This window comes from Triticum urartu, chromosome 2 (assembly GCF_003073215.2).
Source record: "Triticum urartu cultivar G1812 chromosome 2, Tu2.1, whole genome shotgun sequence".
Taxonomy (NCBI): Eukaryota; Viridiplantae; Streptophyta; class Magnoliopsida; order Poales; family Poaceae; genus Triticum; species Triticum urartu.
This window is the reverse complement of record NC_053023.1, coordinates 417,087,980-417,110,437: the sequence shown is the minus strand read 5'-3', so window position 1 is coordinate 417,110,437 and position 22,458 is coordinate 417,087,980.

Sequence of the window (22,458 nt, the reverse complement as noted above, 5' to 3'; positions counted from 1 at the left end):
CATGTCCTCCTCCAGGTTCCAGTCCCAGGTGTTCTTCATGGATGGCACGATCCACATCGGTGGGCAACGGGAATCATTGTCGAAGCTTTCTAGTCCGGTTCCACACGATGGAGACTCATCCAAGCTGAAGCGACATAAATCAGGGATAGCGTGTCCCAGCATGTCGTTCATCTGGCGGTGCGCACTGAAGACACAACCATGCTTCATGAACGGCAGGCCTTCCGTGTCGTGCATGGAAGGTGGCATCCGCTTCACAATGGGGTAGCTGTCCCCGATGAAAAGCGAGTACTCTCCAAGAGTGTTCCTCGGCTCCCACGTAGCATCACAGGGGTCGAACTCGGCGCCGTTCATCTGGTACACGCAGCATCCCAGATCTGGACACATGGTGACGTACGTAGTCAAGGTCCATGCATAATAATGTTGTGCTCAAATATGGCGGTCAGTAATACTATGCAGCAAATAGTACTACTCCGGTATGGAGGAAGTAAAATAACCGGCTTATTATATATAGCCACTCTTGGCTACATGGATGAGATAGTAAGACATGGAAAAACAAAAATGGTGGCAGCTAGTGGGTTCAAGTCTTCAAGGGCCTAGCTAGCTATACGCGTCCTCCAAGGTAAAAAGTACTCCTACTAGTACTACAAAGTATACTACTAGTACAACAATGAAAGAGAAGGCGAGAGGGTTAAAAAATGGAATACCTGGGTAGATGGTGACAGTCCGATCGTGGTAGATTGCGTGACCATGTTGCACATCAGTGGTACCATGGGTAACGACTGCTAAGATAGTTGATCCCAATATGCCAAAGTCAGCTACAAGGTTCCAGGTTAGACCGAATCACGGATGCAAATGCACATCCAGGATCGACGATCTTATTTTGATCGGGGGATGACTGGTCCCTGCAAAATAATGGAGTACCGTTAGGGATGCAAATGATGGTTTGTGCATTCCGTTTGTAATCTCCCATACCGTAGGATGGCAACCAGATGAAACAAGTCCCCTGGCTTGTCACCGCGAAGATGCGGCCTAGATGGCGCACGGTGTCTTCAAACGTGTAGGTGTACAAATCTGCCGCCGCCAACATGCGCCAGCCTCTGCCGTTACTGCCTCTTGCATTGATGGCAATCCTTATGTCGAACACCGCGATGAGATAGTAATCGTCGTAGCCGCGTCGCTTTGTCGGCGGGTCCGAAATTGCTATCTTCTTCAATCTCATGTAGGCATCATCATACGTATTCAAGCCCAGCCAGTCCGGAAGGCCGATCCCAATGGTGGAGAAGGGTTCTACCGGAACGGCCGCACTGCTATGGATGTTGTGCAAAATGATGGTGGTATCCGGCCGGAGGTATGAAAGCCAATCTTCGTTGGCACCGACCCAGACCTATATACATAAGATGGTGGGCAGCGGAGAAATTACGGGATGGAAATGGAATAACTAAGTACTACATGATCAAACTCCATTACTGACCTACTCATGGAATAACTAAGTACTACATGATCAAACTCCATTACTGACCTGCTCATCGGACAAAATCCGACTACCTCTCAACGTCGGCAACTCTAGCAGAGTCAACGTGCAACCATGGACAGGGAGCGGTGGACTATTTGAAGGATTGTCCCATAGAAGAACCTTCTCCTCGAGGACGCATGGAAGACCAACAAGCATGGCCTGTTTAAGCAGCGTCTTGAAAAAGTTGGTGCAGGAAGCACCGAGTCTTGCGGCGATGAGGACGTCGGAGCGGCGTGCGATTTCTCCCACAGGATCGTCGTCCAAGGTCTCCCAGCCCCGACGAGGAGGAGAACCGCCTGGCGAATCCATGGGAACAACGACGAATTGCCTTCTCTTCGGGGGGAGGGGAACTGGCGAGGAGGAGATACGAGCGTAGTAACCGCAGGGCCTCGTCCCTTCCAACTGTAGATCGTTCCTCAGCGAAGGGGTGAGGCTATTATTTACCACTAGTACTCCCTCCGATTCGTTTTACTCTGCGCATAAGAGTAGACCCGGATACCAAGGCAGGGGCTCGCTGCATGCTTTCTGGACGGAAATACCCCTGGCGCATGGATGGGAGGAGCTAGCAGCTATAAATGCCCCATGCAGCCCATTGGCTGTCCGCCCGCGTTCTCCTCTCTCTGCATGCTACATGGATGTCTCCCTCTCTCTCACATGACTGCATGCGGTGGCGCTGGCCTATGAGAAGCTCATGTGGAGATAGCAATCTTCTCTCCATAAGAGATTTTTTTGAAAGAAAGGGATTATGGAACGTTATGGGATTGCATTATACTGTAAATAATAGCACTAGTAAGAAAATTTTGGCACTAGGTAGTAGTTTTTGGCGTGGATTAAGAAATTTTGGGTATGTTTTTGCCATTTTTTGTACACGCCAACTAGTGCCAAAAAACGTCTTACATTATGTGACGGAGGAGTACGTACTCGTACTGTAGCAGTACTAATACTACTTTTCTCAACTAGTAGTGCGATGTACTGTACTTCTAGTCTAGTATAGTATAGTGCACCGGTTTTGAACTCTTGAATCTCAGGGCCAAGGAGCTACAGTTGGAAGTGGAGGGTACTACTGTTCTCTAGAACCATCGCTGTACTATCAATGCAGGGGAAGTACACCTGCGTAGTGGCCTAGTGGGTACTCTCGGTGCTCTATTCAGCCGCTCCTCTCACGTAGCTGTCCTACTCAGGTGCTCCTCTCACGCACACACTAGCAGCCTGTTTATCAGCGACGGTTACTGTGGGGGCAGAACATTTGAGTTATTTGATACAGCGAGACTAGGCTTTTCGCTTCCATTTGTGGAGGTGTAATGGATCTCGTCGAACTTTGTTAGTAGTTCCTTCTTTATGAATGAGATGAAGCAAAGCTTTTGCCTCCGTTTAAAAAAACACGTCAAGAGGAATTTCTTTTATAGTAGAGCCGATAATGGAGTGAAGTCCATGCGTGCAACGCCACAAGCTACAGAGTAGTAGTACTTCCTCCATCTAGGTGTGTAAGTCATCTTATGTTGTGCATCGCGACCAAGGCGGAGAGGAAAACGAGAAAACTTAATGTCTTTTTGCTAATTAATAGCATTGCATGCAATGAACTAACCACTGCATGTTATGTTTAGTAGTCTCAAGTCATTGAAAGCATGCACAACCCACATATCTTATTGGTTGATATGCCACAAAAAAAACGAGAAGGGAGTTAATGTACAGTGCCTAAGTGTTTTGGGATTATTTGGTCACGTAAGGTGACTTACACACCTAGACGGAGGGAGTAGAGCACTTTACGTACAGAGCCATATTGCATAGTTCCCAATGCCTCGCCAGGCTTTTCCGGCTCCTCGGGCTTAATTGGGAGGTGCTAGTTTAAATATGCTACTAGCTGATGAGGAAGCTGCAAGCGAGGTGCGGCTAGGGCGAGCATGCAAGCCACGCGATGCTGGGAAGGAAAACCCATTCACGTGGCTAGGCTGTCCAGTGCACCCAGATTGTGGGGCCGCACGTCCGTTTGACTTCAAAACTCAAACTACCCGTGTAAAATATTGGCTCGCAACGAAGTGTAGTAGTATTATTCTTTTAAAAAGGCCGTCATGCATTTGGCCAGGATCGAACCCACAAAACGAGGTATACACTCCCGCGACCACTAGTAGTACTCATTGGAGTACAATGCAACCTAGAATCGCCTTTTGTCGCTAGTAGTACGTACATTGTTCCTTACAAGAAATCCCTATCATCTGCTGCTGGCTATAAGCCAGTGCCATGTCATCTACAGCCCATCTTATAGCCAACATGTACAATAATAGATCAAAAGAGTGTACTACTTTTTTATTATGTGGCCCACTTCTCATTCTCACAAAGTGCCTAGGAGCACGTGCTAGAGCTGGCTCTTCACGAAGAGCCCGCTTACCTTCTCTCTCCTCTTCTCTTTCCTCCAATTAAGCAGAAATATACTAGTTTATTTCTTATAGCCCGCTGACTCAGCTCTATTGTACTTGCTCTAATAATGCAAGAAACCACTAAAATGCCAAGAAACTACTACCACTTGCATAGGTGGCAGACTTAAGATAAGACTACCTTATCAACCATTGTACATGCTCTTACCAACAAAAATCCTCGAGTGCCTCCTACCTCCGGCCCGTCCACCTAGTCATCCTCGGCCATGGGACACAGCTACCGCCGCTGGCAGAAGGCGAGGTCAAAACCGCCGACGGTGCGGAGCCCATGTTGCGGCAGCCCGGATGCCAGCTCCGTCCGGCGCTCGCGGCCGCTAGCTAGTCAAGATAGCTCCGTCCAGCTGCTTGTCTGCAAGGTTTGCTAGCTAGATTGACACGGCAACACGGCGGCTTGCTCGCGTGTGCCGTGCTAAGACCAGCCATCTGGCTCGAGCGAAGGCCAGCGCGGCGGCTTGCTCGCTCGTGAGTCACGCTCGGGCCAGCCTGCCAACCCGTGCGGAGGCTAGCGCGGCATCCGGCCCATCCGGCAGAGCGGCGGCCAACTCGCTCATCACCGGTGCCACCGACGAACACGCATCAGTACTGTTTGAAGTAATGTTCAGGAAAAATAATGATTTGAGGGGGAATAACAGGATAGAAGGTTAGATGTGGGTCCCTCGTGTCAACGGTCAAACAAAATGTGTTGGTTTAAGCTGCCTCGTCAGCACAGACGTGTGGGCCAACCCTGTCATAAATGGGTTTAAACGAACCTAAACGGTAGGAGTACTAGGTAGTTTTTGGCGTGGATTAAGAAATTTTGGGTATGTTTTTGCTATTTTTGTACAATAGATTCTTCCTAGGGCTAGTTGAAAGTGGTAGTTTTTTGTTAAATACTCTACATATTGTAAGCAGGAGTGAAAGTTAAGCTTTGGAAGCCAATAAGCAAGGCTAGTTATATAGTGCATATGTGTACATGATTGAAAGTAAATATCAACCATGAGTGACTAATATCTTGATGGAAAACTCGAAACTATGGAATACTAGGAAAAAAATGCATGGTTGGAAATACTAGCAATGTTCATGTCCATTGCAACGAATCATAATTAGAATAATACTTATTCACAAACTTGGTACAAAACACTCTAATTTTGATATACATATGTCACTAGAGATATATTATGTTTCAATTAGAATATATTCCTTGGGCTGTTTTGGTGAGGTCAGGGAGGGATGTGGTTGGTTTTAAGATACTAATTATGGGCTTTTCTACAAATTGGTAGACAAGTGGGATGTTGGTGAGAAAAGGCAACAACTTACCTCACAATCGTTAGATGTGGATCTAATGGTCAAAAATGACGGATGGCAGACACACCAGCATCACCAACTTAGTCTTGTGTAGGAGTACTAGCAAGATCCGTGCATTGCACGGAATATCAAGATGCATTTTTTTATAAAACACTTGTTGTGATTGACCCTTGCGGGAGTAATCCCATGTGTAAAAACTAATGATATCTCGAGAAATATGAGATAAGGTGAAGAGGAGTGGGGTGTGGTGGTGGTTGGTGGTCGGACTGAGCGGAGGCATGGGGATTGACGACGCTGGCAGCAGCCACCAGGCCAGTTTGTTCCAGAGGCTTCCTTTCTTAATTGCTCAACAATGAGGTTTGTTGGAGATAAGGATGAATGAGGGAAGGCCTTGTCTGCAAATGTGGAGAGGGGTGCGGGTATCTTTTAGTTTAATTTCCATACGTCAGATATAGATCGGACGGTCTATATTGCAAGATGGCACACGTACCATCATCACCAACTCGGTTCTTTATAAGAGAAGAAATATAAGTATGGAGATACAAACGTATTATCGATACTTGCTTCCGTAAACTAGCATCTACATTCTATTCAACGCCTCAGCATGTGGGGCCTTAGCACAATGACTTCTCGACTGTGTAAAACAAAGATTTTCCCGTCGCCAACAAGGAGGGGGTGACGGCGGCGCGCTTTTTGGCTTGCTCTAGTCCTAGTAGTCATACTAGGTGGTCTAAACACGTGTAGATTTATTCTTTTTCACGTCTCGTGTTTGCCGTACTGCCACGACTGTTGATGAATAGACGGTAAGTTATTCATGGGGAAACCCTTGTTGAGCGTGTTTGCGAGAGAGAGAGAGAGACAGTGTGCGTGTGTGATATGTTAGAGACTGAGGCAATGATAACAGATTCTTTGTGTCTATGTGTGTGGAGGATAGAGAGAGACATGTACATGGGGCTTTGTGTTGTGTAACGTGGAGACACATATACATAATTAGAGAGTGAGTGTGTGAGATACACATGCGGACATGAGGAGAGATGAGGATCCAGATAAATGGGTGTTTGTGCGTGTCTGTGTGTGTTTGTGCACACATTTGTGTGTGAGAGGGAGAGAGTGTATGTGGAGTGGAGAGACCACTAATGATGTAAACCTAGTATAAGGGAAGGGGGAATGGTGTGACATGTGTAGTAGCGAGATAGCACGGGTGCGGGTGGGGGGAGCAGACTATTTGGAAGAGGCATCGAGTGTGTGTGTGGGAGAGGGGTGTGAGAGCGAGAGAAAGAGAGAGCTAGAGACGGAGAGAGAGAGAGAGGAAGAGAGGGGGTGAGAGGGGTCGTTTGTGTCCATAAATGGCGTATAGATAGGGAGACAATGTTGACATTGTCCGAAATTGGCCTATGAACGGAGACGCAAGGGAAGCGAGTCATCGTGTGTGTGATAGGGACTTCATTAGATATCTAGAATAGATGGTGTAGAGAACAATGTGCGAAATCGAGAACGGTTATACATTAGGGAGCTATGCAAAGAGTCACGACATATATGTATACAAGGAAGGAGCTAGGGCGGGTCCGCATGTGGGAGAGATAGAAAGAGGAGAGTGGTGCACAAGGAGACAAAGTGTGCTTGTTTGCAGTGGGGGTGGTGTGTGAGGTGAGTGCACGAGAACCACATAACTAGGGAGATAGACGTTTGGGGGCGACGTTTTGTGTGTATGGGAAATATACACTCTACATAGTGCGTGTGCTTGGGTAAGAGAGATAGCGGGAGACCTAGAGAGTGAGGGAAGAGATGTGTGCATGCCCGAGAGACAAAGTGATAGAGACCTATGTTGGGGTCTGGACTTTACAAGAGAGAGGGGTTTTAATGTGCTCGTGTGTTGGTGTTTGGGGGAGAGAACGACTTCTCTATGTGTGTGTGTGTGGTGGGGCCGGGGGTGGGGGGGGGGGTTGACCTAAGATAAAGAGTGAGGTGTCTATATTTGAGGGACTTTAGCATAATTGAGATATTGTGCACTCATGGTTGATCAATTTGTTTCACAGTTTGTACTATGAGATAACGATACTTTTGAACATGCATGATATACCTTGATGTACCAGAATTACAAACCTAAGATTGGAATTTTGGAATTCGAGTCCATCATTAGCTTTTGTAATTCATTTAAACAGAGGTACATTTTTTAAGACGGGATTTCGTGATTTCAAATTCATATATCAAACCTAGAGATATACACATACGGGCATGTTCAAACTTTATAATCATCCACTTTATTCATACACATACACATTTTTGCTTTTGTCATCATATTTAGGATAAACACATTTGGAATTTCATTTGAATTGGACCGTATGATGGTATTTTCTTGTAGTAGCTCAATGATCCATATTTGAATTGAATGGACAATCTAAGTTTCGAGTTGGAGACATTGATTTTCAAAACTTGCACATTTTTTTTGCGTGCAAAACAAACAAATTGTCGTTACCTTCTCTCTTTGTGCCTTACCTTCTCTCTTGTATGAAAACTAATTTCAGATGAATCTCCTTGCTCAAAGGATCATACGATCTCAAAACAATAATGGGCTCTGCATTGCTCTTGTCAGTACCTCTCTCCCTTTTGCCTTGTAACACTGTACTTAATTAATTGCTATTTGATTATGTATCATCAGTCTGCACCTGAGCTTCATTATCCTCTGTTTCTTCCAATATTATTTGATCTATATTTACTCTTTGCAAAATGTAGAATAATGGCAACGCTTATAAAGAATTTTCTTTGGGGAATTTATTGAATTATCCTTCCATCAACATGGAGAAGGGCTTTGTCCAGCCCGTGTTAACATGTAATGTAAGTTCATCCTTCTCAAGCCTTCAAACTTTGTTCTAGTATAATTTGGATAGCCATCATTTCCTCCACTGCTATTTGCTTTGCTGTTTACATCTGATTGGATGTTTGCAACAACTACCAGTTTCAAATTGTAGTTGTAAAAACATGTTCCTTATGTAGAGCAGATCCATTTATTTGCTTATATAATTGTGAAACCTGTTACGTGTCTCCTTGTTTCTCTTTCAGACTCGTATCTCTTATGCCAGGCAAAACTTTAGGGAAGATAGTGAGCCAAACCATCTTGAGGACAGCGAGATGACCCCAAGGTCCTGTCTTGATGAAGACAGTGAGTTGAAGCTACTCACCAGCAGGTGTGAGACAACCTCTATGCAGTCGCTGCCTCAATCAGTTCGACTTCTTCAGTCTCAACTTAAAGCGAAAAGGCTTGCTTCAGCTCAGCTCCGACTTGAAGTCAAAGATGCAATGAAGATGTCAGAGGACTGCCGTGCGCACCATCATGCCTTAAAACTAGTGTTGATGCATCTATCATTGACACAACTGAGGTCTACTCAGCTTCTTCAGCTGTTTGGGGGGGCCCGACCTGGCCAGGCCTAGTGCCTTCTGAAGTGCTCTTAGTTTTGTGTATTCTTTTGTCGGCGCGTTTATTTGCACTGGTGGCGAACTTTGATGCCCAGTGGATGTAATATGTGTGATAGCCGTGATAGCCTAGCGTAAGTTGCTTTCTTATTTATTTCCTTGTTGTCTTGTTTATTTGTTTGCTTGTAGTCATTGCAGTTCTTTTTCCGTGGTTTGCTAGTGGCTGCAATAACCTATTTTTTAAAACTAGGCCACAATAACCATGGGCTAATATTTACTGTAGCGACACTGGGCCTCCTACGGGCCGTAGAAACAGTGGGCCTTCTACGGGCCGTAGAAACAGTGGGCCTTCTATGGGCCGTAGAAACAATGGGCCTTCTACGGGCCATAGAAACAATGGGCCTTCTACGGGCCCTATCATCAATGGGCCTTATACGGGCAGTATGATCGATTGGCCAAACATGGGCCAATAACAGGCCGCATTATGGCCGTAAACGGGCTAGAGTTGGAATCGTCCGTTCATGGGCCGACCATAACAGGCCATCATTAATAGGCCGTATTTGATGATGCTATGAAAACGGCCCAACGTATTAACGGACCACAAACGGGCCGACTGTAACCACGGGCTGAATTTGGCCCACAAGCAAAAAATGACAGTAACGGGACGTAAGTAAACGAATGCTGGAAATGAGCCCAAGAATAAATGGGCTCTGAGAAGGCCGAAAGATAACATGGGCTGGAAACGGCCCAACGGAATAACAGGCCATTAATGGGTATAAAGTGATACACTGTTCATTACGGGCCAGTTTCACCACAGTCCGTTAATGGGTGTAAAGTGATACACTGTTCATTACGGGCCAGTTTCACCACAGGCCGTTAATAGGCCAAGAGTTACATAGGGCCTCATATGGGCCGAAAGGCGTCATGGGCCATACATGGGCCAGAAGTGAAAACGGGCTGGAATCATATTGGGTGGCCCAGATGACGCTACTGGGCCTAATTCGGATAGGGCATAACGGGCCTTGGGTTAGCGGGTTGTAAATGTGCTATATGCGAACATGCCGTTAACCGGCTTTACATGGGCCGGCCCGCCACCTTTTGACCAAGTCAAATGGGCCGGCCTTTTCACAAGGATGGGCCTCTGTTGGGCCGTGCCACGTGTCGACGTATCATAGGCGCCTTCTGTCCAATGAGTGGATGACATCTGTCCCAACGATGAGCCGACACGTGTTTCCTCCAGCCAATGATGATTTTACACGTGGAAAATCCCCATTGGTCGGGGCTGTTAACGGGTTATCGGATCCAAAACCCGACCCGATAGCTTAACGGCGTTCCGTTACGGTGGATGCCACGTGTCGGTCACCCTTGACGAAAGCACTTCTGTGACGCGGGATTTATCGTCATGGAAGTAGACACTTCCGTGATGATAATTTTGGTAATGTCATGGAATACTTCTACGACAGCACGGGTATGACTATCTTGATTCTGTCATAAAATCGTCATGGATGCACATGCATGATAGAAAATGCGACCTACTGTGAAAAACACGTATTATCACAGAAGTGTATTTTTTTTGTAGTGCATGGATCAACTTTTAATAATAAATCTTGCACACTAAGTAATTTGCATTGCACTGGTTGGCTAATGATGATGTCAGCGAGACTGACCGTTGTGGTATCACTTGTGATCCGAGATTTATCACTATTGGTTACGAGGTAACTAGTTGAACCAGGTGTGGTTCCGTTCGTGCTTCGTCATGAGCACTGTTCGGTTGCGAGGCAACCTGTTGGTAAGAGAGTCCGAGTGACTCGATGCACAAGTTTGGTTTCACAACATGAGTAGCATGACGTTGTTTGCATTTAAATTGATTAAATGTCATGATATTGTTTGCCATTATGGTTCTGTTTGCTATGAGCTTGCAAGTACATTCAATGTACTGACTTGGCGTGTTATGCCAGATTTCAGGAAAGTCTAACTGGATCGGAGTGCTGCTGTGTCTAGACCATGTCCACATCGGTGTCCCTGTGCTATGGAGTCCCGCTACGTTGTTGTTCCGCTGCCGTGTAGATGTCGTGCTCGAGGCCCCTTTATGTTCACTAAATAATGTACATATTGTTCAGCCGCACCGAGTGTGCCGCTTGTCCTCGCAACTTGATGTAATGTCACACTATGCTTCCGCTAGTTTCAATAAAGCGGTGATTTCTGTACCAAGATGTTGTGTGTCGCCAAAAGACATGATCTCTGGGTTGGCAATGCAAGGTAAACCGGTTGCTCTGAGCCGGGGTGCCACATTGGGGGCTTAGCCGCGACCCCGTACTCTCCTAAGTTTCAAAACTACTCTGAGTGGAGAGCAATCCTCCCACTCGGGGGCTTAGCGGCGACCCAATACTCGTCTAAGTTACAAAACTACTTCGAGTGGAGAGCAATCCTCCCACTCGGGGGCTTAGCCGTGATCCCGTAATCGCCTAAGTTACAAAACTACTCCGAGTGGAGAGCAATCCTCCCACTCGGGGGCTTAGCCGCGGCCCCGTACTCGCCTAAGTTACAAAACTACTCCGAGTGGAGAGCAACCCTCCCACTCGGGGGCTTAGCCATGATCCCGTACTCGCCTAAGTTACAAAACTACACTGAGTGGAGAGCAACCCTCCCACTCGGGGGCTTAGCCGTGATCCCGTACTCGCCTAAGTTACAAAACTACTCTGAGTGGAGAGCAATCCTCCCAACTTGGGGGGCTTAGCCGCAACCCCGTACTCGCCTAAGTTACAAAATTACTCCGAGTGGAGAGCAACCCTCCCACTCGGGGGCTTAGCCGTGATCCCGTACTCGCCTAAGTTACAAAACTGCTCCGAGTGTGGAGCAATCCTGCCACTCGGGGGCTTTGCCGCGATCCCGTACTCGCCTAAGTTACAAAACTACTCCGAGTGGAGAGCAATCCTCCCACTCGGGGGCTTAGCCGTGATCCCATACTTGTCTAAGTTACAAAATTACTCTGAGTGGAGAGCAATCCTCCCACTCGGGGGCTTAGCTGCGGCCCCGTACTCGCCTAAGTTCCAAAATATACTCTGGGTGAAGAACAACCTTCTCACTCGGAAGCTTGGCCACGCACCTTGAGCTGCGCCACAAGTACAACGTCTGGTTGCAGTCGGATCTGCGCCACAAGTACAATGTTTGGTTGCTGTCAGAGCTGCGCCACAAGTACAATGTATGGTTGCGCTCGGAGCTGCGCCACAAGTACAACGTCTGGTCGCACTCACAGCTGTGCCACAAGTACAACGTCTGGCTACATTCGGAGCTGCGCGTCAAGTACAATGTTTGGTTGCACTCGGAGCTGCGTCACAAGTACAATGTCTACTCTGAGTGAAGAACGACCCTTTCACTCGAAGATTCAGTTATGATTCCCAATTCGCTCAAGTCAAGAAATCTGAAGGTGATAAAGACAAAGCAACTGCATTCAAAAGAAAAACCAAGTTCGGAAAAATCCATGAATGTTCAGAACCACCAGGAGAAGTACTTGAGTGTCGAGCCCGAAAGAGTTTTAATGATTACAGCATCACTCAACATTCCGAGGCAAATAAAATCAAGTTTTCACTCGGCAGGAGTAGGACTTGCTGGCTCGACGAAACTGTCAAGGTCGATGCCGTCTGCAATGCGAGTTGCAACATCGATGAAGGTCTCCATGAAAGATTGGAATTGGAGCTTCTTGGTGTTGGCAACCTTGAGAGCCGCCAACTTCTCTTCTTTGACTTCGTTGCAATGGACCCGGAGCAGCGACAGAGCCACATCAGCACCGCAGCGTGCAGATGACTTCTTCCACGCCTGCACTCGTTCAGGGATACCGTTGAGTCGAGTCATCAGTGATTCGAGGTCATTCTGGAACGTAGCATTGGGCCAGAGCTCCGTGTCGATCCGCGACACCACTACTTTCAGTCGGCCAAGGCAGTCCAAAACACTAGCGAGACGAGATTCTACTCGCAGTACATTCATAGCAGCTTCGTCCTTGATGGGGGAGTTGATGGGGTCTAAGCTTGTCTCGATCCGCCCGGTTTCTTCCTCAAAGTTATGACAAAATTCTGCACAAACAAAGGGGTGTTGAGATGATAGAGACACAACGGAAAAGTTCTTTGCAGTCAGTCGGATAAAGAAAGGTACGTTCGAGCATGAGGAACTTTTTCTTGGCAAGACCTCCGAGATAAGTTTCCAGCTCGTCCCTCTTCTGAGTGAGATCGCCGACTCTGTCTGTCAAGGCGACCTTCTCCTCCTTCAGCTGCACGACTTCGTTCTTGGCTTCATCGACAACGGTTTTCAACTTGGTGTTCTCTTCTTCTAACTTGCCGACTGAAGCCAACTTTTGTCGGCGAGTTCAGTTTTCTCCCGCCCCGTCTTCTATGCTGCTGCGAGGTCAAGATCCTTCTGCTCCAGGGCCTACTTCATTTTGTATAAAGAAATAACATTCGTCAGACGAGCCTGGAGTTGACGATTTTCACTATGCACATCTGTTGGAGTGGAATCACTCGGTTTAAAGGTTGAAAAGAAAAGATGGCAAGACTAACAGTCGACAAAATTGTTACCTCCCATAATGGCTGCTTCGTCTTGGGCCTTCTTCAAATTCTCCTTGGCCAGCTCCAGATCAAGGTTGAGTTGAATTTGTCTCCTCTCCAATTCAGCAAACTGGGCCCCAAGCTCGCAAGATTTCTGCAGTCAATGAACAAGACACGTCAGTCGACAGAAATAATGATCGGTTGCTTCCGAGCGATAAGATACAAGTTCAAGTTATTACGATAAAGAGATTTCTAAGAATACTGCCAAATTAAACATTCAACAGCAGTCTCGGGGACTCACCCAGCGGGTGCACTTGGCGTGCCCCACTGGTTCGATTTCCCACTCGCCATGACCAGTCCAGCCCGAGTGGAAGGAGTGAGACAACAACAACATTTGTTCTCAGACCTCCGCCGACTGCATGCAGTTGACCGCGGTCTCGGGGACTACACCCAGTGGGTGTACTTAGCGTGTCCCCACTGGCTCAGAGTTCACTCGACACGATCCGTCTAAGGCCGAGTGAATTTACTACAAACAAACAATTTCTAAGGCTCCTGTGGTGAAATAACACTTTGGAAAGACCCCCGCCAAATCAAACATTCGACGGCGGCCTCGGGGACTACACCCAGTGGGTGCACTCAGCGTGCCCCCACTGGTTCAAGAGTTCACTCGACACAACCTGGTCGATTCAACTGGAAAAGCTACGAAGCAAAAGAGGACACCCAGTGGGTGAGATGATGCAAGGTGCAAATTCATGATAGATGCACATAAGGTTTCAAAACACTCATCCACGGACATCTTACGAATAATAAAGCAGCAGTTTACAAGTAGTATATCCTAACAGAACAAAGATCAAGCTGAAGACTAGTCAGAAATCAACTTACAATCCCCCTTACCCGGATGTTGGTTTGAAGGGCAGAGCTAGCATCATAGGCAGCCTTGCTGGCATCGTACACCACCTTCATTCGGTCCATCATTAGGCCTTCTTGACGCATGGCTTCCTTAGCAGTGCCTACCTGGTCCTCCGGGACATGATGGGTAACAAAAAGTGAAGTTGGTGGAACAGACGAGGCAGCCAAGGGATCCGAAGCATGGAGTTGCACAGTCAGAGCAAGGGCTTGAGCAGTCGACGCCGAAGGTCGATCAATCGACACAGGATCAGCAAAAGAAACAGAAGTCTGAATTGGATCTCCGGATTGCTGAACGACCGGTTCTCGCGCTGAAGTCAAGTGAGACACTTTACTAGCAGGCACCTTCTTGCTCAAAGTCTCGCCCTGCACCCTGTGTTCTTTTGTGGCACATCTTCATGGTCATCGTTGTCTGGAAGTTCAATAACATTTGGTGGCGCTACAAAACACTCGACCGTAAGAGTTCAGTCGACTGACAGGACAATTGGCAAAGTAAGAGCATGGCTATGGAGTTGTACCTGCTCGAGAAGTGGCTGCATCTGCAGTCACCTCGTCATCTTGCTCCTTGTTGATATCCATGGACTTCCCAGAAGTAGTGGCAGTGAAAGTTAGAAAACTCACTCGGTCAAGCAAGCGGAGGAGTCGACAATAACATAGAAGACAAAGAGAAGAAGCAAACACTTACGCAGAAGCAACGGGGACATCCACCTTGATCTTGGGTAGGGCCTTCCGAGTCTTCGGTGGGACAACCTTGGGCTACTTAGCGGCCTTCTTCGACGGTTCCGGATACGAAATCCGAGTGCGCTTTGGCACTTGCATGCTTGGTGGAGCTTCTTTGCCACGCCCACCTACAGGGTCTTGGGATTGCTTGAATCAACGCTCTGAGCGGGGCGGCGAGTCGACCTCCTCGCTGCTGCCCGAGTCCTCACTGTCATCGTCACTACCATCTCCGGATTGCCAGTCGGCGCTTTCGTCTACGCTCTCCTCTCCCTCCTGGAGCTGTTCCCCGTTTGGCATCGAGTACATCTTGGTGTAAATCTGCAAGGCTCAAGTCATCAAGAGTCAATAAGATCCAAGAGCAATTGCAGATCGAAAGAAGAAAGCACTCAATATTTTGAGCCCGACCTCTTTCGGCTCGTGGTTGGTGTCGAATGGCTGAACTCTCCTGGACCCCCTGGGGTTATCCTTGTTTCTGGTGATGCTTCGTAGCCACTGAGCCACCATCTCCTCAATGACCTCCTCTGGGTGGACCCGAGCGGTGTCTCCAGGGCCTGAGTACATCCACATCGGGTGGTCTCGGGCTTGGAGAGGCTAGATGCGTCAACTGAGGAACACCTCCAACAGATCCATGCCAGTCACACCCTCCTGGACTAAGTTAAGGACCTGGTTGACTAAAAGAGCCACCTCGCCTTTCTCCTCTGGGGTCACAGTCAAAGAAGAAGGTTGGCGAAGCCGCTCCATAGTTAAAGGGGGGAGACCGGTAGACTGACCAGGAGTCGGGACATCTTTCCAGTGGAACCAGGTCGACTGCCATCCCCGAACTGACTCGGGAAGGGCAATGGAAGGACAAGTGCTCCTACCCCTAGTTTGAATTCCTAAACCCTCGCACATCTGGATCACTTGCGTCTTCTCATCAGTCGGATGTGCCTTCTTCACCGACTGAGAACGCAAGTGAATATGTGTTTGAACAGACCCTAGTGTGGTTGACAGCCCAAGAAATTTTCACACAACAAGATGAAAGCAGCAAGATACGCGATTGTGTTTGGGGGGAATGATGAATTTTAGCACCAAAAAAGTTCAGGAAACCCCTAACGAACGGATGCGAATGAAGAGAAAGACCTCGGTCGACATGAGTAGTGAGGAGGACACACTCACCCTCGCGCGGCTGGGGCTCAGATTCCCCCTCCGGCAACCTCCAAGATTTGTCAGCAATCATACCGTCCTCAACAAGCCTCTCTAGATCTTCCCGCTCGACGGTGGAGCAGATCCAGTCCCCCTGGATCCAACCGAGCGGCAGACCGGACCGCGACGACGATCCCCGAGCCGTCTTCTTGCCTTTCGCCATCGCCGTCGCCTTCTTTGCGTGTTCCAAGGCCGCCTTCTTGTCCTTCCCCATGGTGGCTCAATGCGCATGGGCCAAGTGGAGGCGCGGAGAGCAGGGGAGGTCGCGATGGAGAAGCAGAGGAAGAACAAGATTGAAGGAGGCGCACTATGCTTTGCATCGGCTTCGACGCCTTTTATGGGTCTGCCGATGAGTGGCTGACCCATGGTCCCGTGCGATCCTGTTATATCCCGCAGCAGTCGCGCACCCGATACGTGGCGAAAAAGGTGGCACGAAGATTGAGGTGCCCCTGTCTACCCGCTCTGATTACTACGGCACGCTCCGTCCTGCGCGCTTCTCCAAAATTTCGGATCCCGTGAGATCCGGGAACCGCAGAGTAACCAATCGTGCCAAAGATTTCACACCAGAACAACACTCGAAGATTATCAGCATAATTCACTCAATGACCTCTGAATCGATCAAGGTGACTAAAACGAGGTTGAAGCTTCAGCATGATTACCAGACTCCGTTGGAATGCCTCAAAAGCATGGAATCGAGTCGGAACCAACTTCAACCCTCTTTCACTCGGACCTCAATCCATTCAGGGGCTAATGACGATGACATGTACCTAGGGTAGGGTCATAGGCCCGTCCTAGACACCCTACCCAAGGACACTGCCCTAGAGTCGAGACATTCAAAGGACAACAGAAGATACCGACTGAAATCAACTTGGAATGCAATCCACTCGACCAACTATCTCACTCGGATACCCCAATTCCATTCGACCAAGATAGAAACACTCGACCGTATGGAGAATCACTCGGAATACAGAAGATCTAAAGCCACCTCTGGATGGCAACGGTCAAGCGTACACTCCGTAGCCTTAAAGGTCATTAATAGTCATTATAGCAGGCGTTACCAGTAACGTCTCTGTCTTAACCTACATTAAACCCTATGTAACTGAGGCCTGTGAAGGCCTGAAGGGGTGGCACACTCTATATAAGCCTCCCCTCCCCTCTGGCACAAGGGTTTGCACCCCCTGTAACTTTCACGCATAATCCAGTCGACCAAGCCTCCGGGCACCGAGACATAGGGCTATTACTTCCTCCGAGAAGGGCCTGAACTCGTAAATCTTGTGTGCACAACCTTGCCATAGCTAGGGCCTCGCCTCCTCCTATGTACCCCCTATTCTTACTGTCAGACTTGCTCCCACGACACCGCCGCTCTGTCATGACAGCGGAGATGGATGCTCGACGCCTCTGCCGCAAGAATGCCAAGGCTCTCCGACTCGCCTTCGAGTTGTCGAAGCGCAGGGCAAACAAGGAGGTGGGGGCGAAGGCGGCCCGCCATGCGAAGGAGTAGGACCGCCTGCTCCACAGGCTGTCGGGCAAAAGGTGCATCTCCGACTCCGACCTAACGGACGGCTGCACCTCCAACTCTGACGATGACGCACCTTTGCACGATGTTGCCTACAAGGAGGAGGGGCACAACCGTGCTGATGACCGGAAGGGGAATAGTCTAGCGAGGAAATGGTGATTTCCTTTGCCCTTCCCTGTTATATTTATATTTTACCTAAGTTTTATAAGTGGTTTGTGTTGGGAAACGCAACATGCAATTTCAAAAAAATTCCTACGCTCACGCAATATCTATCTAGGAGATGCATAGCAACAAGGGGGAGAGTGTGTCTACGTACCCTCGTAGATCGAAAGCAGAAGCGTTTGACAACGCGGTTGATGTAGTTGAACTTCTAGCTCCTACCGGTCAAGCACTGAACACACGACACCTTCGAGTTCTGCACACGTTCCGCTCGGTGACGTCCCTCGCCTTCTTGACCCAGCAAGGTGTCGAGATAGTAGATGAGTTCCATCATCACGACGGCGTGGTGACGGTGAGGGTGAAGTGATTCTCGCAGGGCTTCGCCTAAGCATCGCAAAACTATGACCGAAGGTGTAAACTGTGGAGGGGGGCTCCGCACACGGCTAACAATTGATGTTATCTATTCTAGGCGCCCCTCCTCATATATATATAGGTGTGAGGGAGAGGGGAGAGGCCAAGGGGCACCCCAAGTGAGGCCGAATCCCACTTGGGCTCCTGCCCTGGTTCGGTCCCACCTTCCTTGTATAGGCGCTAGGGGAAGGAAGGGGGTAGGTGGTGCCCCCTTCCCTTTCTCCCTTGAGGAGGGGGAGGAAGGAGGGACTTACCCTCCTCCCTTTCCTTTCCCTAGGGCTGGTCGGCCTGATGGAGGGGCACACCAGCCCCTTGTGGGTTGGTCTGTCCCTCCCTTGGCCCATTAAGCCCCTATATGTACCCGATACCCTCCGAAACACTTCCGGTGTCCGAATACCATCGTCCTATATATCAATCTTTACCTCTCGATCTTCGAGACTCCTTGTCATGTCCATGATCTTATCCAGGACTCCGAACAGCATTCGGTCACCAAATCACATAACTCATATAATACTAAATCGTCATCGAACGTTAAGCGTGCGGACCCTACGGGGTCGAGAACTATGTAGACATGACCGGGACACCTCTCTGGTCAATAACCAGTAGCGGAACCTGGATGCTCATATTGGCTCCTTGTTACCTCTTGAGCAATGCGTTGGTTTTCCCTTGAAGAGGAAATGTTGATGCAGCAAAGTAGCGTAAGTATTTCCCTCAGTTTTTGAGAACCAAGGTATCAATCCAGTAGGAGGCCACGCACGAGTCCCTCGCACCTACACAAACAAATAAAATCCTCGCAACCAACGCAATAAAGGGGTTGTCAATCCCTTAATGGTCACTTACGAAAGTGAGATCTGATAGATATGATAAGATAATATTTTTGGTATTTTTATGATAAAGATGCAAAGTAAAGAAAGCAAAATAAATGGAAAAGGAAATAGCTTGTTGACGGAAGATTAATATGATGGAAAACAGACCCGGGGGCCATAGGTTTCACTAGTGGATTCTCTCGAGAGCATAAGTATTACGGTGGGTAAACAAATTACTGTTGAGCAATTGATAGAATTGAGCATAGTTATGAGAATATCTAGGTATGATCATGTATATAGGCATCACGTCCGAGACAAGTAGACCGACTCCTGCCTGCATCTACTACTATTACTCCACACATCGACCGCTATCCAGCATGCATCGAGAGTATTAAGTTCAAAAGAACAGAGTAACGCTTTAAGTAAGATGACATGATGTAGAGGGATAAACTCATGCAATATGATATAAACCCCATCTTGTTATCCTCGATGGCAACAATACAATACGTGCCTTGCTGCCCCTACTGTCACTGGGAAAGGACACCGCAAGATTGAACCCAAAGCTAAGCACTTCTCCCATTGCAAGAAAGATCAATCTAGTAGGCCAAACCAAACTGATAATTCGAAGAGACTTGCAAAGATAACCAATCATACATAAAAGAATTCAGAGAAGATTCCAATATTGTTCATAGATAAACTTCATCATAAACCCACAATTCATCGGTCTCAACAACACACCGCAAAAGAAGATTACATCGAATAGATCTCCACAAGAGAGGGGGAGAACTTTGTATTGAGATCCAAAAAGAGAGAAGAAGCCATCTAGCTAATAACTGTGGACTCGAAGGTCTGAAGTAAACTACTCACACTTCATCGGAGAGGCTATGGTGTTGATGTAGAAGCCCTTCGTGATCGATGCCCCCTCCGGTGGAGCTCTGGAAAAGGCCCCAAGATGGGATTTCACGGGTACAGAAAGTTACGGCGGTGGAATTAGGGTTTTGGCTCCATATCTGGTAGTTTCGGGGTACGCAGGTATATATAGGAGGAAGAAGTACGTCGGTGGAGCAACATGGGCCCCACAAGGGTGGAGGGCGTGCCTGGGGGGGGGGGGTAGGCGCGCCCCTACCTTGTGCCCTCCCGGTCGCTTTCTTGACGTAGGGTCCAAGTCCTCTGGATCATGTTCGTTCCGAAAATCACATTCCCGAAGGTTTCATTCCGTTTGGACTCCGTTTGATATTCTTTTTCCGCGGAACTCTGAAATAGGCAAAAAACAACAATTCTGGGCTGGGCCTCTGGTTAATAGGTTAGTCCCAAAAATAATATAAAAGTGTATAATAAAGCCCAATAATGTCCAAAACAGGATATAATATAGCATGGAACAATAAAAAATTATAGATACGTTGGAGACTTATCACTCCTACATATTCTACGAAGATCTTTATCGGTCAAACCGTTATGACAACATACATTATTCCCTTTGTCCATTTGTATGTTACTTGCCCGAGATTTGATCATCGGTATCTTCATACCTAGTTCAATCTCGTTACCGGCAAGTCCCTTTACTCGTTCCGTAATACATCATACTATAACTAACTCATCCGTCACTTTTCTTGCAAGGCTTCTTATGATGTGCACTACCGAGACGACCTAGAGATACCTCTCTAATACTCGGAGTGACAAATCCTCGTCTCGATCTATGCCAACTCACACAAGGTATTCCTCCAGTATCTGGGAGTTGCATAATCTCATAGTCGAAGGAATAATTATTTGACATGAATAAAGCAATAACAATAAAACTGAACGATCATAATGCTAAGTTAATGGATGGGTCTTGTCCATCACATCATTCTCCTAAGGATGTGATCCCGTTATCAAATTACAACTCATGTCTATGGTTAGCAACCTTAACCATCTTTGACCAACGAGCTAGTCTAGTAGAGGCTCACTAGGGACACAGTGTTTGTTTGTGTATTCACACATGTATTAAGGTTTCCGATCAATACAATTCTAGCATGAATATTAAACCTTTATCATGAATAAGGAAATATAAAATAAAAACTTTATTATTGCCTCTAGGGCATATTTCCTTCAGTCTCCCACTTGCACTAGAGTCAATAATCTAGTTCACATCACCATGTGATTGAACACCCATAGTTCACATCGCTATGTGACCAACAGACAAAAGAGTCTACTAGAGTCGATTATCTAGTTCACATCGATATGTGATTAACACCCAAAGAGTACTAAGGTGTGATCATGTTTTACTTGTGAGAGAGGTTTAGTCAATGGGTCTGTCACATTTAGATCCATATGTATTTTGCAAATTTCTATGTCTACAATGCTCTGCATGGAACTACTCTAGCTAATTGCTCCCAGTTTCAATACGTATCCAGATCGAGACTCAGAGTCATCTGAATCGGTGTTAAAGCTTGCATTGACGTAACCCTTTATGACGACTCTTTATCACCTCCATAACTGAGAAACATTTCCTTAGTCCTCTTAGGTAACTAAGGATAATTTTGATCACTGTCAAGTGATCTACTCCTGGATCACCATTGTACCCCTTGCCAAACTCATGGCAAGGTACACAATAGGGCTGGTACACAACATGGCATACTTTATAGAACCTATGGCTGAGGCATAGGGAATGACTTTCATTCTCTCCTTATCTTACGTCGTGGTCGGGTTTTGAGTCTTACTCAACTTCACACCTTGCAACACAGACAAGAACCCTTTCTTTGACAGATCTATTTTGAACTTCCTCAAAATTTTGCCAAGGTATATACTTTGTGAAAGTCCTATTAAGCGTCTCGATCTATTCCTATAGATCTTGATGCCCAATAAGTAAGTAGCTTCACTGAGGTCTTTCATTGAAAAATTCTTATTCATGTATCCTTTTATGCTATCCAAAAATTCTACATCATTTCCAATCAATAATATGTCATCCACATATACTATCAGAAATGCTACAGAGCTCCCAGTCACTTTCTTGTAAATACAGGCTTCACCGTAAGTTTGTATAAAACCATATGCTTTCATCACCTTATCAAAGCATATATTCCAACTCTGAGATGCTTGCACCAGTCCATAGATCGATCGCTGGAGCTTGCAAAATTTGTTAGCACCTTTAGGATCGACAAAAACTTCCCATTGCATTATATACAACTCTTTAAAAAGTTCCATTAATAAATACAGTTTTTGACGTCCATTCGCCAGATTTCATAAAAATGCGGCAATTGCTGACATGATTCGGACAGACTTAAGCATCGCTACGGGTGAGAAAGTCTTGTCGGATTTCGGGTTCCGGAAAAACCCTTGAGGTTCGAACACTGGGGTGTGCACGAAGATCTCTCCCCCTCTCTAAATCACGCGCTCTACGATCTCACGGCCTAGCTCGACGAACCCAAAGAACACGAGACACAAGATTTATACTGGTTCGGGCCACCGTTGTGGTGTAATACCCTACTCCAGTGTGGTGTGGTGGATTCCCTCTTGGGCCGAGGATGAACACTTACAATGGAAGAACAACCTCCTGAGGAGAGGTGCTTTTGTGCTTGGTGAACTTGTGTGGTTCAGGATG